Consider the following 17,221-nt stretch of genomic DNA (forward strand, 5'->3'; position numbering starts at 1 on the left):
ACCCTCCTGCACACATTGTACAAAGAATGACCCATCTAATGTACTCGAACTATATCTTTTCCAGTCAATATTTGGAAAGTTAAAGTCTCCCATAACAACTACCCTGTTACTTTCGCTCTTTTCCAGAATCATCTTCGCCATCCTTTCCTCTACATCCCTAGAACTATTAGGTGGCCTATAGAAAACTCCCAACAGGGTGACCTCTCCTTTCCTGTTTCTAACCTCAGCCCATACTACCTCGGAAGAAGAGTCCCCATCTAGCATCCTTTCCGCCACCGTAATACTGTCCTTGACTAGCAGCGCCACACCTCCCCCTCTTTTGCCCCCTTCTCTGAGCTTACTAAAACACCTAAACCCCAGAACCTGCAACAACCATTCCTGTCCCTGCTCTATCCATGTCTCTGAAATGGCCACAACATCGAAGTCCCAGGTACCAACCCATGCTGCCAGTTCCCCTACCTTATTTCGTATACTCCTGGCATTGAAGTAAACACACTTCAAACCACCTACCTGAACACTGGCACCCTCCTGCGAAGTCAAATCTGTGCTCCTGACCTCTATACTCTCAATCTCCCGTACCCCAAAACTACAATCCAGGTTCCCATGCCCCTGCTGAATTAGTTTAAACCCCCCCAAAGAGCACTAACAAATCTCCCCCCCAGGATATTGGTGCCCCTCAGGTTCAGATGTAGACCATCCTGACTATAGAGGTCCCACCTTCCCCAGAAAGAGCCCCAGTTATCCAGAAATCTGAATCCCTCCCGCCTGCACCATCCCTGTAGCCACGTGTTTAATTGCTCTCTCCCTATTCCTCATCTCACTATCACGTGGCACGGGCAACAACCCAGAGATAACAACTCTGTTTGTTCTCGCTCTGAGCTTCCATCCTAGCTCCCTAAAGGCCTGCCTGACATCCTTGTCCCCTTTCCTACCTATGTCGTTAGTGCCAATGTGGGCTACGACTTGGGGCTGCTCCCCCTCCCCCTTAAGGACCCGGAAAACACGATCCGAGACATCATGTACCCTTGCACCTGGGAGGCAACATACCAAACGCGAGTCTCTCTCGCTCCCACAAAATCTCCTATCTGTGCCCCTGACCACTGAGTCCCCAATTACTAATGTTCTACTCCTTTCCCCCCTTCCCTTCTGAGCAACAGGGACATACTCCGTGCCAGAGGCCCTTACCCCATGGCTTACCCCTGGTAAGTCGTCCCCCCCACAAGTATCCAAAACGGTATACTTGTTACTCAGGGGAACGACCGCAGGGGGTCCCTGCACTGACTGCTTCTTCCCAGTCCCTCTTACAGTTACCCATCTATCTCCAGTCTTTGGTGTAACTACTTCCTTGAAGCTCCTATCTATGACCCCCTCTGCCTCCCGAATGATCCGAAGTTCATCCAGCTCAAGCTCCAGGTCCCTAACACGGTTTTTGAGGAGCTGGAGTTGGGTGCACTTCCCACAGATGAAATCAGCAGGGACACTGACGGCGTCCCTCACCTCAAACATTCTGCAGGAGGAGCATTGTACTGCCTTCCCTGACATCACCTCTAGATTTAAAAAAAAAACAAGAAAAAGAAAAAGAAAGGAAGAGCTTACCTGATATTCCCTCAAACCCTGCTGCCGCTGAAAGGTAAGCAAATTTAAAGGCACTCGAAATTTAAACTGTCACTTGACAACAGCCCCTCCACAAACCACCTTCAAATTAGGTTGACTGCACTGCACGTATGCAAATTTCCCCAGAACAGCTGATCAGTAGCTCTGCTCTGCTGCCCTCTGCTGGATCTAATGTAGAGGATAGATAGATAGATAGAGAAATACAGCACAGAACAGGCCCTTCGGCCCACGATGTTGCGCCGAACTTTTGTCCTAGGTTAATCAAAGAATTTTGGACAATTTTTCATGGCCAATCCACCCAACCTGCACATCTTTGGACTGTGGGAGGAAACCGGAGTACCCGGAGGAAACCCACGCAGTCACGGGGAGGATGTGCAGACTCCACACAGACAGTGACCCAAGTCGAAATTGAACTTGGGACCCTGGAGCTGTGAAGCAATTGTGCTATCCACAATGCTACCGTACTGCCCTTAAGAAGTTAACCTACACTCCATTATTCTCCCCTATTCCATGTACCTATCCAATAGCCGCTTGAAGGTCCCTAACGTTTCCGACTCAACTACTTCCACAGGCAGTGCATTCCATGCCCCCACTACTCTCTGGGTAAAGAACCTACCTCTGACATCCCCTCTATATCTTCCACCATTTATCTTAAATTTATGTCCTCTTGTAATGGTGTGTTCCACCCGGGGGAAAAGTCTCTGACTGTCTACTCTATCTATTCCCCTAATCATCTTATAAACTTAGTATACACATGAAAAGTGAATCCAAAACTCAGAGTCAAATTTAATATCAATTGCTTGAACAAAGAACATATGAAAAAGATCAGTCCATGTGGATGAGATCGATTGTAGCACTTTGTTGCAATACTGCCATGGATTAAGGATGACGTTTCTGAAGACAGTGTCATAATAAAATATAGAATTGACTGTTTCATTAGGTGGACATATTTCAAATGGTCGCCACACTATCTGAAGGATATGGATGCTTTGGAGAGGGTACAGAAGAGGTTTACCAGGATGTTGCCTGGTCTGGAGGGTATTAGCTATGAGGAGTGGTTGGATAAGCTAGGATTGTTTTCACTGGAATGATGGAGGTTGAGGGGCGACCTGATAGAGGTTTACAACATTATGAGTGGCATGGACAGAGTGGATAGTCAAACCTTTTTTCCCAGAGTGAAAAAGTCAATTACTAGGCGACATAGATTTAAGGTGTGAGGTGCAAAGTTTTGAGGAGATGTGCGAAGGGAGTCATGCATGCTACCCAGGCCAACGACTGTGATGGAGACCTTGGGGTCAAAGTGTTCAGCCATGGGTCAAGATGCCCAAGGCCTGGGTCACTCTGTGCAGGTGGTGGCCGAGGCCCAGAACAGGGCTACTCTATCACAGAGCCACCTGGACATTGGCATTGTCCAGGCACTGGCCAATATGGCACAGATCCAGAGGGAGGTGACCCAGTCTCAGAAGGAGATGGCATAGTCACTGGCTGATGCGGCACAGGCCCAGAAGCATGATGTAGCGCAGGACCTGAGGGAGGTGGATCACTCTCTGTGCTCCGTGGCCGCAAACATACAGACCCTTGTCGAGACGACAGCGAGTCTCCAGGACTGGCAGCGCCAGGTGACGGGGGAGCTTCAGGGGTTAGCTGTGCTCGCACCCCTGTCTGAATGCGTAGCCTGGGGGACATGGCGCACCCCGAGGGAGGAGGGGATGGGGCCCGTGCCGGTGACTCAAGTAGGGCGGAGCTGGAACACCAGAGTGCCTTGGACTCCCCCCTCCTGTCCCAGGTGCATCACATGGGCAGAACAGGGTGGCATTATGCCACCTGGGACACTCGAGCAGCAGCCGGGCCCATTCAGGCCTGGTCACCCATGAAGATGGGCATCAAAGGGGACACAGGTCACAGGGCAGGAACAGCAGCAGGCCGCCACCACTCCACTGGGTATCCACCAATATGCAGTGTTAGGGCCCGTAAGGCCTGAAAAGTAGACACTAGTTAAGTTGGCATGGGTTCAGGGCAGAGTACAGCATTGAGGCTAGGGCACACATCTGTATACATTTGTTCACATTAAACACCTGCACGCAATGAAACATCCTACATCGGTGCTCTGTTAGAGGGTGTGAGGGATGGGCTTGTCTGGGCTGGCAGCAGAGGGGATGCAATGGGGAGAAATGGATGGACGTTGTGGGTGGGATTGGGCAGTGGAGCGCAGTTCTACCAGCACTCACTGCTCCGATGTCCCACCCACACCGTGCTACCCCCCACCCCTCTCCCCTGCATCCCGTCTCCACCGCTGCCATCCAAGAGGTTCGGTGAGAGCGTTTGATGGAATGGCCAGCTCGCATGCAGGGATCACCCAGGTGGACGGTGGAAAATGCTACCATGGGCAGGAGCCAGACCCTGTCAAGCGATGTGGAGCACCAGAGCTTTTCCCAAAGCGGGTTGTCATCATCCTCCATCCTATGAGCCAGACCCGCTGTTACTGCCAAACAAGGACCCGCACCCCTTAGTGAGGCAGGTAAGAATCATGGAGGAGACTGCCAGTGGTGGGGGGTGCGGCCCAGGGACGGGTGGAGGGTTGGGAGGGGGAGTGGGGGGGTGGACAGTGTCCCTGCTCCCGGAAAGTCCCCAACCCCCCCCCCCCCCTCCCAGTCGGTGAACCTGGAGACAATTAGAGCGTCCCATGCGCTTTGGCTCAAGTGCGCACGATGCGCACCTCCCGTGCCTGCCTGGCCCCATGCCCTGCCCATCCTCGCACTTCCCCCGTCCCCCTCCCTGTTGGACGAGGACTGACGTTCATCCTCTTCATGCAGCCCGTCGCCCCTCTGCTGCGTGATGTTGTGGGCAGCCTCCCAGTGCTATACTGGAGGGCCCTGCCGGAGTGGTCCAGGTACCTGAACTGCATCTTCAGGGTGCCGAAGCACCACTCGATCACACCCCTAGTTGCTGCAGGGGGCTCGGTGAAGTGGTTCTCCGCGTCGGTCTGTGGCCTCCGGAAAGGCATCATCAGGCATGACTGCAGTGGATAACCCCTGTCGCCCAGGAGCCATCCTCCCGGCTGGGGGTGCACCTCAAAGAAGCTAGGAACCATCGAGTGTGCCAGGATGAAGGAATCGTGCACCCTGCTTGGGCATGGGGTGTAGACGTGCATGATGTGCAGCTGATGGTCACACATCAGCTGCACGTTCATCGAGTGGAACCCCTTTTGGTTTGTGTAGAGTGGCCTATCATCTGCAGATGCTCGTAGGTCGACATGCATCCTGTCAATCATCCCCTGGACCCGGGACATCTCGGCGATGGTGACGGACCCCGCTACCCAGGCATCCTGGTGGGCTCGGTCACATTGAAAAGGATGTATTGTGTTGACTGGGCATATAGAACCTCTGTGACGGCATGGATGCACCTGTGCACCGAGCTGTGAGGTTCAGGACAGGTCACCACTCAGCACCTGGAAGGACCCTGTTGCATAGAAGTTCAGAATGACCATTCACCTTGACAGCCATCGGGAGCGTGTGTCCTCCCCCATTCCTTCTCGGTGCCAGGTGCGCCATGAAATGTCGCTATGTCTGCCTGCTCAGCCGGAGTCTTTGACAGCATGCCCGGTCCGGCAGGTCCTTGAATGACAGGTGCTGCCGGTAGACACGAGGCCTCATGCGGCGCCTCCTTGGTACCTCCTCTTCCTCAGCCTTTTTCTCCATCCTCTGCGGCTGTCTCCTGTTCCTCTGGCGGTAGGTGTGTGGACACTGCCTCAGCCTCCTGGGGATCACCGCAGCCCCACGGCCACCACATATTTTAAAATAGTGCTCCCCCCCCCCCGCCCCGTACAGATACCAGTTGCACACAGAGAGTCGTGGATGTCATGGGACAAGTGGGGTTAGAAGGGAGAAATTAATTTGATCAATGGTGTAGGAGAGCATCACACTGGAGCCTAAAATGTACTGTAAGGTATCGGAGAAGTGTAGAAAATAAAATTAGAGTGTGGTGGAGGTAACAGAAAAGTTGGTATGTTTAAAGAATAGGCGTCAAAGAGAAAAGGTGATGTTTGGGAGGGAAGGTTGGGGAAGGAAGAGAAATGGGGAGAAGTTGAGGGACAAATCCAGAGACTATGGGCGCGATCTAACAAAAACGTTTCTAAGTGTTGTAGCGAGTGGGAACTGCAGCGAGCTTCCTGCCGGTTAACCCGGCGAGGTTTCCATCGAATTGGTCCGCTTAACCAGCACTCCCAGACGGGAGGTGCACAAATGACTCCCGGTAGGTGATTCGCTGGGACCACGCCTGCCAGTTCATCAATAATGAGGGGGAGTAGCACTTAAACAGCCAACCGCAAAACGCTACACAGCTCACAGCCATGCCACCACGTATACCAGCCCCACGATGCTGAAATAGCCAGAATGTTGGATGTGGTTGAGGTCAGATCGAATGTCCTGATCCCCTGAGGGGCTCAGAGGGTCAGCCAAAGTCAGCCAGTGACGCCTGGGAGGAAGTGGCAGTGTCAGCAGGAGGAACGACACCCAGTGATGTAAGAAGATCAGCGCCTTCCACCGGGCGCATGGATGAGTTGGCACTGCCCCCCTGGCACTGTCCCCAGCTGCCACTACCCCTCACCCAATAACCATGCACATGGCACTGCCCTCATCCAGCACCATACTTTGCCCCGGCCCACCCATATCTAGCAGTGCTGCCCATGCCTGTCCCCCTCCCCCCACTGCCGTGCACAAAGTGTGCGGCTTACGATGTCCTCTCTCTGTCCCCGCAGGAGAGGTTGGCCCACAACAGATGGGAGAGGGCTCAGATAGCCGGCACCAGCAAATGGCAAAACAGTCCTTCAAACCTCCAACAAGTTGTGCTGTTGAATCGAACCACCACGCATCCTTCCAAAACACCGGCAGAAAGCTCTGACTTCCTCCCTGTCCTTGCCCCAGGCCACAGAGAAAGAGACAGTAACAGCAACGCATGGCTTACAGATATGAAACATTGAATCTGCAGCAGTTCAGATAAAAGTACCAGCAGGCTGCAAAGTTGACTGCATATCTTCAGCAAGTCTCTCAGGTGAAACAGTCACACCCTTCCCTTCCTTCCTCACTCCAGGCAACAGAAGCAAAGAGGTGGCATCAACACAGCGTCCAAGTGGCAGCACCAGTCGTCAGGCATCCTCCTCTCTCCCCTCCAAGCAAACAGGCAGGCGGGGGGGGAGGCAAGCAACAGAGGACAGGACAGACAGCACTTCTCCCTCTCCCACTCCCTCTTCCTCCAGGCAGGCAAAAGGAAAGGCAGCACTCCTCCTGCTCCCTCTTCCAGGCAGCAGAGACCTACATTCCTTCCACCATCTCTCCTCCAGGCAGACAGTCAGGCAGCCACCAAAGGAACAGTAGCAAGTCATCAGGCCGTCTTGCAGCATGAAAACAGGAGCTCACAGAACACACACCCAATGCTGCCACTTGGGGAACTGCAAAGTGCTCACTTTACTACGATGATCAGTTCCCTATTAGCAGTAACCAGACGCCGTCACAGCCTGTGGGAGTCTAGACTAGACTAGAACAGTACAGCACAGAACAGGCCCTTCGGCCCTCGATGTTGTGCCGAACAATGATCACCCTAACCCGTATAACCGTAACCCAACAATCCCCCCATTAACCTTACACTACGGGCAATTTAGCATGGCCAATCCACCTAACCCGCACATCTTTGGACTGTGGGAGGAAACCGGAGCACCCGGAGGAAACCCACGCGCACACGGGGAGGACGTGCAGACTCCACTCAGACAGTGACCCAGCCGGGAATCGAACCTGGGACCCTGGAGCTGTGAAGCATTGATGCTAACCACCATGCTACCGTGAGGCCCTTAGGCCTCAGGAGTCATGGGTGGGTCAGACAGGGTGCTGGTGTTGCCTCCAATCCATGGGGTGGCATGGTGGACCCGTGGGCGCTGCGATACCTCCCCCCTCCAGTGCAGCGACGATGCTCCCCCCCGCCCCCAACCGATGGCCGATCACAACTCCGCCAATGAGAACAGTAGGTACTGTAATGGTTTCCAGTAAGCTTCACATGAAGTTTTCAAAGAAATATGCACCCATGTATTGAATTTAGGATATGCATTATGGAAAAATATAAGGGAAACTAAAATCGAGAGATACACAATTTAGTTCAAACTTAAGCAAAAACTAGCCACGATGATCTTATTTAATTGGGCATCTTGACTCTTAAAGTTGGGTTGGCAAAGGTTTATTAAGAAAAAACACAAAATCGGTAGGTAATTTGCCACACAAATTGAGATATCAGTGCAAAGGTTCCCTCACATTGTTCAAATGTAACATAACCACATATTCTATTCATCATGGTTGCTCTATACAACTTGTTCACAGAGAACAGCAATGAACATGCTTTGACCTTTTAATATCAGCACAGCCAATGTCCAAAATGTATCAACGTGTAAATTCTACATGCCGCTCCATGGGTAGGATTCTCTGCCGTCGGGAGGCTCCGTTTTGCCGGCAGCCCGGGAGTTTCCCACGGCGTGGGGCTGCCCCACAATGGGAAACCCCATGGACCAGCCGAAAACGGAGCATCCTATTGGTGTTCTGAATCAGAAATCTGGTGCGGCAGGGCAGAGAATCCAGCCCCATATCTGAGCTGCAGTATTATTTAACTAAATTTAACTGGTGGCAGGTTTAGTTAAACCCAGAGCACAATTTATGTAGTTTCCATGGGCGTGATTCAGCGAGAGTGCAACGAGGCCGGTGAATACCGGGAGTGGCCGAAAATGAGAACGCGCCGGGTGCCAAACCGTTTGCGATGCGACTGGCCCACTCCCTTAGGTGAAATCGGGATCCCACCGTAGCGTGGCGAGAAACCAATAATCACCACTTAGGCCCAATTTCCATATTAACAGGGCCACCCCTTATCAAAAGGCCTCCCGTCAGAGGGGTTGGTTTAGCACACTGGGCTAAATCGCTGGCTTTGAAAGCAGGCCAAAGCAGGCCAGCAGCACAGTTCAATTCCCGTACCGGCCTCCCCAAACAGGCGTCGGAATGTGGCGACTAGGGGCTTTTCACAGTAACTTCATTTGAAGCCTACTTGCGACAATAAGCGATTTTCATTTCATTTCATTTCCCCAGCAAGTCGCCCCACTGGCGCTCATTAGTACTCCTTTTTAAGAAGGCTGCTGCGGGGTCTCCAGGAGGTGAGTAGCCACCTTCACCCACAGGCAAAGAGCCCAGGGGCACTGGGCTTGCTGCCCCGGAGCTTGGAAGAGAGTGGGGGAGCAATCGGGAGGGTGCAGCCCCGTTTGGAGGATGGGGGTAGAGGCGCTTGGGGGGAGGCTATGCTGAGGGTGGGAGCGACTGTGCGCTGCTCCTCCATGCCAAACCCTGGATCGTGTGTACCCAATCGGAGCAACCCTAGTCCCTTCCTATCTGCCCCACCGACACCCAGTCTCGGTGCCATGGCTGTGAGCTGAGTGGGGTTGTCTCTGCAAGTGCTGTTTGGCCTTCGTAGCAGGGGCTGGCGAGCATGGTCTCGGCGAACCAGCTGGCAAGCCTTCATTTGTGACGCTCGTGGGGCCTCCTGAAGTGGACCAATTTACGTTGTATTGCACTGTCAGCCTCGCCGGCATGAGCGCCAGGAACCATGCGACAATTCCCGCTCGCTCCCACACTTAGAAATCTTTCTGGAGAAGCACGCCCTTTATATGTAGCCAACACAGAAACAAAAGTTCTTGGCTTACTAATATGATTACATAAATCATAGAATTTACAGTGCAAAAGGAGGCCATTCAGCCCATCGAGTATGCATAGGCCCTTGGAAAGAGCACCCTACTTAAGCTGACACCTCCACCCTATCCCTGTAACCCAGTAACCCCAACCAATCTTTTCTCATCCTCAGGGCAATTTTGGCATGGCCAATCCACCTAACCTAAAGTCACTAAGCATGTAACCAGTTAGGAAATGCTCAGCTCCAGGAAAAAGACATTGCAGTTCATCCTGCAGTCATTTAGAGATTGATAAAATGTGCTCTCCGTTCTGTGTTCACCCTCCAAATGGAGAGAACAGAATTGTTGAAAGAAAAATGCTCGTACTTGTATTTCTGACTCCAATGACATTTATTCTGGATGGAGTATTTAAAGTAAAAGGTAAAAGAACGTTAAAATTGTGGTTCTAACACACTGAAATTGTGCACTTGATTTTCTCCTGCTGTTTTCTGGTGGTCTATTCAGTAATGGAAAGGTTATTGTCAATTGTGAGAGTCTGATATCAAAAAGAAATATGATTGATTTTTTTTCATGCAACCAGTACGTTTACTGCCAGAAGCAATAGTATGTTGCCCGTAACCCTTCCTGGGTACAATTATAATGTGGTAAAAGGCCAAAACTAGGTTATTCTTCAGAGCATTGTAACCTGGTGACTTTTCATTTAATATGACATTAACTAGATTGAAATAGTTGCAATGGCTAACGTTAAATGACATATGACCTTATTAAGAAAGAAGTATGTAAAATTCTCAGTCTTTTCTGTCAGGTACTGCTAGCTGGTCAGAAAATGTAGTCATAAAAGTAAATTAGATTTGGAATACAAGCATCATCATAAGCTTGACTTGCTATATTTTACATACTTGTATGTTTATTGTAAGAGCTCCTGAATTAAAGCACAGTGTCCAGTCATCCCTTAATTGAAGCTGATCTGTCAACACAAATCCTAAGTGTCTTCTGGGAGATTTTGTCACATGACCCTCACCCCCCCCCCCCATATTGGTCATCTGACGTGTCCATTCTTGGGTCACATTGCCTTCTCAAGCCAATGCTCTTTTCTTTTGTGTGCACCATTCTTGACAGGCAGTCAAACGGGCTTTTTTTCCCACATCTCCAATATTTTCCAATATTTTCACAATTAATATAGATTTCAAAATAAAAAGAAAAATCACAGATTTTTTTAACGACACCAGGATTTACCTATGGCCAGTATCTGGGAGATTAATCTTCAATTCCCAGAGGCTTCAGGCCAATCCAGGAGGTTTGGCAACCTTGAACAATCCAATTAGCATTTTATAAGAAAGAGTCCTCTCAAACCGAGATGTTCAGGGCCTGAATGTGAAGGTGAGACAGTGTGGCAACGTGTGTGCTATTTGTCTTTCCAGCTTCACAGGGAAGCAGGAGATGTATGATGACTAGGTGCCTTTCCAAACTGATGTAGCAGGATAGGGATATATTGGCGAGACAGAAACATCAGTCTGCTATCTATCAAGTCAATGGACAAACCTCATTCTGAAGCTAAAGTTCCACTTAATGCCGCCACCACAACATCTAATTATGAGAAAGGAGCCTATTTGTAGGAAGGGTTTACAACCAAAGCAATTTAACGTGTTTCATCTAATTATGGAAGGGATGTAGATGAGAGATAAGGGTCACCCCTTTTGGATAAACTATGAAAACAATGCAGGTAAATGTAAAGGAAGTAACAGGCCTCATAGTTTTTTTTAAGCTGGGTTTTATTTATTACTTTCACCCGTTTATGATTTATTTTGTAACTGTCTTTGAAGTGAATGATCCGATTGACAAACGTAGCAGGAGTCACACAGTCTGTACTCTTCAGACCTCAGTGAGACTGAAGCTTTGCTGAAAGTCTGTGCCCCAAAGGTAAGAAGCCGACGAACACAGTCGTGGTGGCATGTCTATTTCCTCCCAGACTTGGTAACTATCTCTCCAACTTGTTAGGTGAAGACCTTGCTATTTATAATATTGTATAGTATATATCATATTGTATGAATATTGCAGAAAGCATTACTTGTAGATAGAGGGCACGAGTTAACCAAAACTTATCAAAGTGTGTTATTGTTGCGAGCTTCCCAATGCTCAGCTCAGCGAGGCTGTTCCTGCTATAAAACGTTAATTGGTCCACTTAAGCAGGTCCCACAGGCTTCACGCCGCAAATCATGGTCCTGCCAGCTGATTCTCTGGGACTGCACTCGCTGGCGCCCTGCTAACAAGGGAGGGCAGCACGGTAGCACAGTGGGTAGCACTGTTCCTTCACAGCTCCAGGGTCCCAGGTTCGATTCCCGGCTTGGGTCACTGTCTGCGCGGAGTCTGCACGTTCTCCCCGTGTCTGCGTGAGTTTTCTCCGGGTGCTACGGTTTCCTCCCACAAGCCCCGAAAGACGTGCTGTTAGGTGAATTGGATATTCTTTTTTTAATAAATTTAGAGTACCCATTATTTATTTTTCAATTAAGGGGCTGATGCTCAATCAAGGACTCCAGAAGCGAGATTGGATGACAATTGAAGGCTTTATTGGACTCGATGTTTCCCCCAGCAGTGCAGGTGCAGAATGCAGCTGCTGGGGAGACACAGGCTCTTATACTCCGCCTTACTGGGCGGAACCAGCAGGCCGGCTTCACCAATGATATTGCTGTCTCAAGTACCTCCCACACCAGTGGTCTGACAGCATCAACCTGGGTACCGTAATACCCCTAATACCGACTACCACATTCACCCCCTGTTAAAAAAAAAGAGTCCGGCGGGGGTGGTGGTCTTATGTTATACAGTGGTAGAGGTTGAGGTTATGGTGGTACCCGGTATACATTAGTACAGTATTTTGCCTCGTTACATGTCGCAACTATTTACAGTATTTATTTACATTCAACATGAAGCAATTAGTCGATCAGGGGCCCTGGTTGTCCTCTGCGAACGTTGCAGTTTCGGCGGTGATGCAGGCGCCGGCTTGGGCATCCGTGGCTCCAGGAGCGTGGCTTCGGTTTCTTCGGCAGCTTCATCACCCCTGGATGGGACCGGTGGGAGGATCGGTCCACATGGGAAGGGGGTGGCTGTGGGGTGCGTCCGTGGGAGGGAGGGGTGGTGGTGGTGGGGGTGTGGGTGGGGATCCAACGGGTGCCAGGTCCAGAAGGGAGGCCGTACCCTGTCGGCCGTCGGGGTACGCCATGTAGGTGTATTGAGGGTTAGCGTGAAGGAGGTGGACCCTCTCGACCAATGGATCCGACTTTGCGCCCACACGTGTTTGCGGAGCAGGATGGGTCCAGGAGCTGCCAGCCAGGTTGGGAGCGAGGTCCCGGAGGAGGACTTCCTAGGGAAGACAAGTAGACGTTCGTGCGGTGTTTGTTTGATCGTGGTACACAGCAGTGATCGGATGGACCTCGTGCCAGTGGGAGACTGGGAGATTCCTGGACCGTAGGGCCAGTAGGACGGTCTTCTAGACCGTTCTGTTCTCCCTCTCTGCCTGTCCGTTTCCCGGGGGGTTGTAACTGGTTGTCCTGCTCGAGGCAATTCCCTTGCTGAGCAGGAATTGACACAGTTTGTCGCTCATAAAGGAGGACTCCCTATTGCTGTGTATGTAGGTGGGGTAATCGAACAGTGTAAAGATACTGTGGAGGGCTGTTATGACAGTGTCTGCGGTCATGTCGGGGCAGGGGATGGCGAATGGGAACCGGGAGTACTTGTCAATCACGTTCAGGAAGTACGTGTTGCGGTTGGTGGAGGGGAGGGGCCTTTATCAGGTGCGCTTTCTCTGGCTGTGGAAGTGCGGCTTGCACTCCGCGCAGATTTGGCAATTCCAGGTGGCGGTCCTGACTGCCGCGATGCAGTAAGGCAGGTTGCGGGTCTTGACGAAATGGAAGAATCGAGTGACCCCCGGGTGGCAGAGGTCCTCATGAAGGGCCCGGAGTCGGTCCACTTGTGCGTTGGCACATGTGCCGCGGGATAGGGCGTCAGGAGGCTCGTTTAGCTTCCCGGGACGGTACAAGATCTCATAGTTGTAGGTGGAGAGCTTGATCCTCCACTGTAAGATCTTATCGTTCTTTATCTTGCCCCGCTGTGCATTATCGAACATGAAAGCAACCGACCGTTGGTCAGTGAGGAGCGTGAATCTCCTGCCGGCCACGTAATGCCTCCAATGCTGCACAGCTTCTACTATGGCCTAGGCCTCCTTTTCCACTGAAGAATGGCGGATTTCTGAAGCGTGGAGGGTGCGTGAGAAGAAGGCCACGGGTCTGCCCGCTTGGTTGAGGGTGGCCGCCAGAGCTACGTCAGACGCATGACTCCCGACTTGGAAGGGAAGGGATTCATCGATTGCGTGCATCATGGCCTTTGCGGCTGAAGACCTGGCGGGCCTCTTCCGTCAGGGAAAACCTGTGGACTGGATTAGTGGGCGGGCCTTGTCCGCATAGTTGGGGACCCACTGGGCATAATATGAAAAAAATGCCAGGCAGCGTTTCAGGGCCTTGGAACAGTGTGGGAGAGGAAACTCCATGAGGGGGCGCATGCATTCGGGATCTGGGCCTATAGCTCCATAGTGCACTACGTGGCCAAGGGTGGGTAGGCGGTCGGTGCTGAATACGCATTTGTCCTTGTCGTAGGTTAGATTAAGGATTTTTGCAGTATGGAGGAATTTTCAGAGGTTGGTGTTGTGGTCCTGCTGGTCGTGGCCGCAGATGGTGACGTTATCGAGATACGGAAACGTGGCCCGCAAGCCGTACCGGTCAACCATTCGGTCCATCTCCCGTTGAAAGACCGAGACACCATTTTTGACACCGAAGGGAACCCTTAGGAAGTGGTAGAGCCGCCCATCTGCATCGAATGCAGTGTACTTGCGGTCGCCGGGGTGGATGGGGAGCAGGTGGTAGGCGGATTTCAGATCCACCGTGGAAAAGACCTTGAATTGTGCAATCTGATTGACCAGATCAGATATGCAGGGGAGGGGGTTCGCGTCGAGCTGCGTATACCTGTTGATATTCTGACTATAATCGATGACCATCCTATGCTTCCCCCCGGTCTTTACAACCACTACTTGAGCTCTCCAGGGGCTGTTGCTAGCCTCAATAATACCTTCCTTCAGTAACCGCTGGACTTCCGACCTAATGAAGGTCTGGTCCTGGGCACTGTACCATCTACTCATGGTGGCGACGGGTTTGCAATCTGGGGTGAGGTTCACAAAAAGGGAAGGAGGCTCGACCTTGAGGGTCGCTAGGCTACAGACAGTGAGGGGGGAGGTATAGGGCCGCTGAATTTAAAAGTTAAACTTTGGAGGTTACATTGGAAATCTAACCCTAGGAGCGTGGCAGCGCTGAGGTGAGGGAGGACGTAGAGGTGGAATTTTTTAAATTCCCTTCCCTGGACCGTGAGGTTCGCTACGCAGAACCCTTTGATCTCTACAGAGTGAGACCCGGAGGCCAGGGAGATTCTTTGATTAACTGGGTGGATGGGAAGAGAACAGCGCCTTACTGTGTTGGGGTGTATGAAGCTCTCTGTACTCCGGGAGTCAATCAGGCAGGATGATTTATGCCCATTGATGAGCACGGTCATCGTCGCGGTCGAGAACGTTCGGGGCCGAGACTGGTCCAGGGTCACTGAGGCAAGTTGTGGCAAAACCTGGAGGTTTTCTTCGGGCGATGTGTGGTCATCCGAATCGTGGTCCTGAGACTCCAGCCAAGATGGCGGCGCCCACTGGCCGCACATGGCTGGGGGTGTGCAAGATGGCAGCGCCCATCTGTTGCACATGGTCCCTGGGGAACAAGATGAACAAGTGGCTCTGGAAGAGGAAGATGGCGGCTCCCGCTGGCCGCAAGTGCCTGGCATACTACCACGAAATGTCCCTTTTTGCCGCACCCTTCGCAGGTGGAGAAGCGGGCCGGGCAGCACTGTCGGGGATGCTTGGCTTGCCCGCAGAAATAGCAGCGCCCCCCCCCCCCCCTCCCCCCCGGGGTTGCCTGGTAGCCGCGCGGCACAAGCTTGCGGAGGGATGGGGATGCATCGGAGTCGGCCGCTGGGGGGGGTTCCACGCTACCCAAGGGGCTGCCGTGCGGTCGGGGACGTACGCGCAGGCGTTTCGGGAGGGCACATTCAGGGAGCTAGCAAGGGCCCATGCCTCCTGAGGCCTAGTGTCTCTTTTTCTAGCAGCCGCTGGCGGATTTGGGAGGACAGCATACTTGCAACGAATGCGTCCCGGATCAAAAGTTCTGTGTGGTCGCTGCGGCAGTCACAGTTCCTACCTAACACCAGGAGCGCACGGTAGAATTTCTCCAGCAATTCATGGCGAGCAGATGTTGGGCGTAGACCTGGTTTACTGGGCGAATATAGTGTCCTTTCAACATGGCCATGGCAGCCTCGAAATTGTCCGCATCCTCGATGATGGTGTAGGTCTCTGGGCTCACCCTTGAGTGGAGAACTTGCATCTTCTGGTCCTCTGTGGGTGTAGTTGTGGCCGTCCTGAGGTACCTGTTGAAGCACGCCAGCCAGTGTTTGAAGGTTGCTGCTGAGTTTGCCGAGTGGGGCTGAGTTGCAGACACTCCAGCTTGATTTGGAGCTCCATTCTTTAAAATCAAATCCAATAAATTGATGCTCGATCAATGACTCCAGAAGCAAGATTGGAGTACAATTGAAGGCTTTATTGGACTAGATGTTTCCCCCAGCAGCACAGGTACAGAATGCGGCTGCTAGGGAGACACAGGCTCTTATACTCCGCCTTACTGGGCGGAACCAGCAGGCAGGCTTCACCAATGATCTTGTTGTCTCAGGTACCTCCCACACCAGTGGTCTTACAACTTTTGCCAAGAAGACCTTGAACGAGAGAGAGCAGAGGGTTCGGACAGCAGCTGCCAGCAAGTAAGTGCCTCACAACAATCGCTACCAGAGATAGACACTCCTGACCCCTTTTAACTTATACCAACCTGAATTCTGCAGACCAGAGCAGAGCAAGAGGCCTTGTTCCCTGACCCGGCAGTTCCTTCGAGATAAGTATTAGTTTATTTAGCGGTAGGAATAAGTTTAATCCTTTTAGCGTGTGCATGGCTAGTTATTATAATTGTATTATAATAAACTCAGTTGTTTGGACTTACTAATTGGTGTATGGTTTTATTGCTTTGAACTTCACCTTGAACTTGTGGCGGTGTCTTAACGATACCTGGCGACTCCAGAGCTAAGTAAAGAAACAGAGCCAAATTGAGTGTTAAGCACACTCACCCAGAACGACCAACAATTGCCGATGCTAAATTGCACTGCAGGGTGTGATCCAATGACCATGCTGTGGCGGACCATCGGCTCGCCACAGCGCAGCGTGGCCAATGAAACCCGGGAGACCCCACTCCCGGGAACTAACTGGCCCGCTACGCCTGGTGAGATCCAACGCAATCGCGCGAGGCAGTGCAATGTAAACCCCGCCCATTTGGGACTTTTTGGCAAACCTACATATTAGAGCAAGGCAGTTAGCCTCACTCTAAAGTGCAGATTCCCGAGGTACCTGAGACTTTGGCATTCAACCCCTTTGCCTCAGAGGCCCCAGGCAAGAGCTGTCCAGCACTGGTCCTCATAAATGGGGATCAGATAGAACAGTACGTGGGGGTCTACCAGAGGATTGGAGGCCCCCAGCTGCATGCCCTTTGGGCAGAATTGTGCCCTGGCACTGCTGGTGCCACCTGTGTACCCTGGCAGGTGACCAGGTGGCTTGCCAGCTGGCATGGGTGGTGGCAAGCTGGCATTTTTTTGTGTGTGCACAATTGGGCCAGGGATGCCTGGTGTGGGTGATGTGTTGAATCGCCATGTGTTTCTCGGCACTGTGAGTGCCAGGAAACAGGTGGCTAAACTTGAGCGCGAGGGGACTTTGTTCTCTTTTGG

The 17,221-nt window shown here is 51.8% G+C and overlaps 1 protein-coding gene across 3 annotated transcripts in view; it reads right to left on the minus strand.

The window, feature by feature from the left end:
• LOC119952392 (5-hydroxytryptamine receptor 2A-like) overlaps positions 1-17,221 on the minus strand; it is a 344,511-nt gene that overhangs the window by 12,721 nt on the left and 314,569 nt on the right. The window lies entirely within an intron of this gene.

The sequence above is a fragment of the Scyliorhinus canicula genome, chromosome 17 (assembly GCF_902713615.1).
Source record: "Scyliorhinus canicula chromosome 17, sScyCan1.1, whole genome shotgun sequence".
NCBI lineage: Eukaryota > Metazoa > Chordata > Chondrichthyes > Carcharhiniformes > Scyliorhinidae > Scyliorhinus > Scyliorhinus canicula.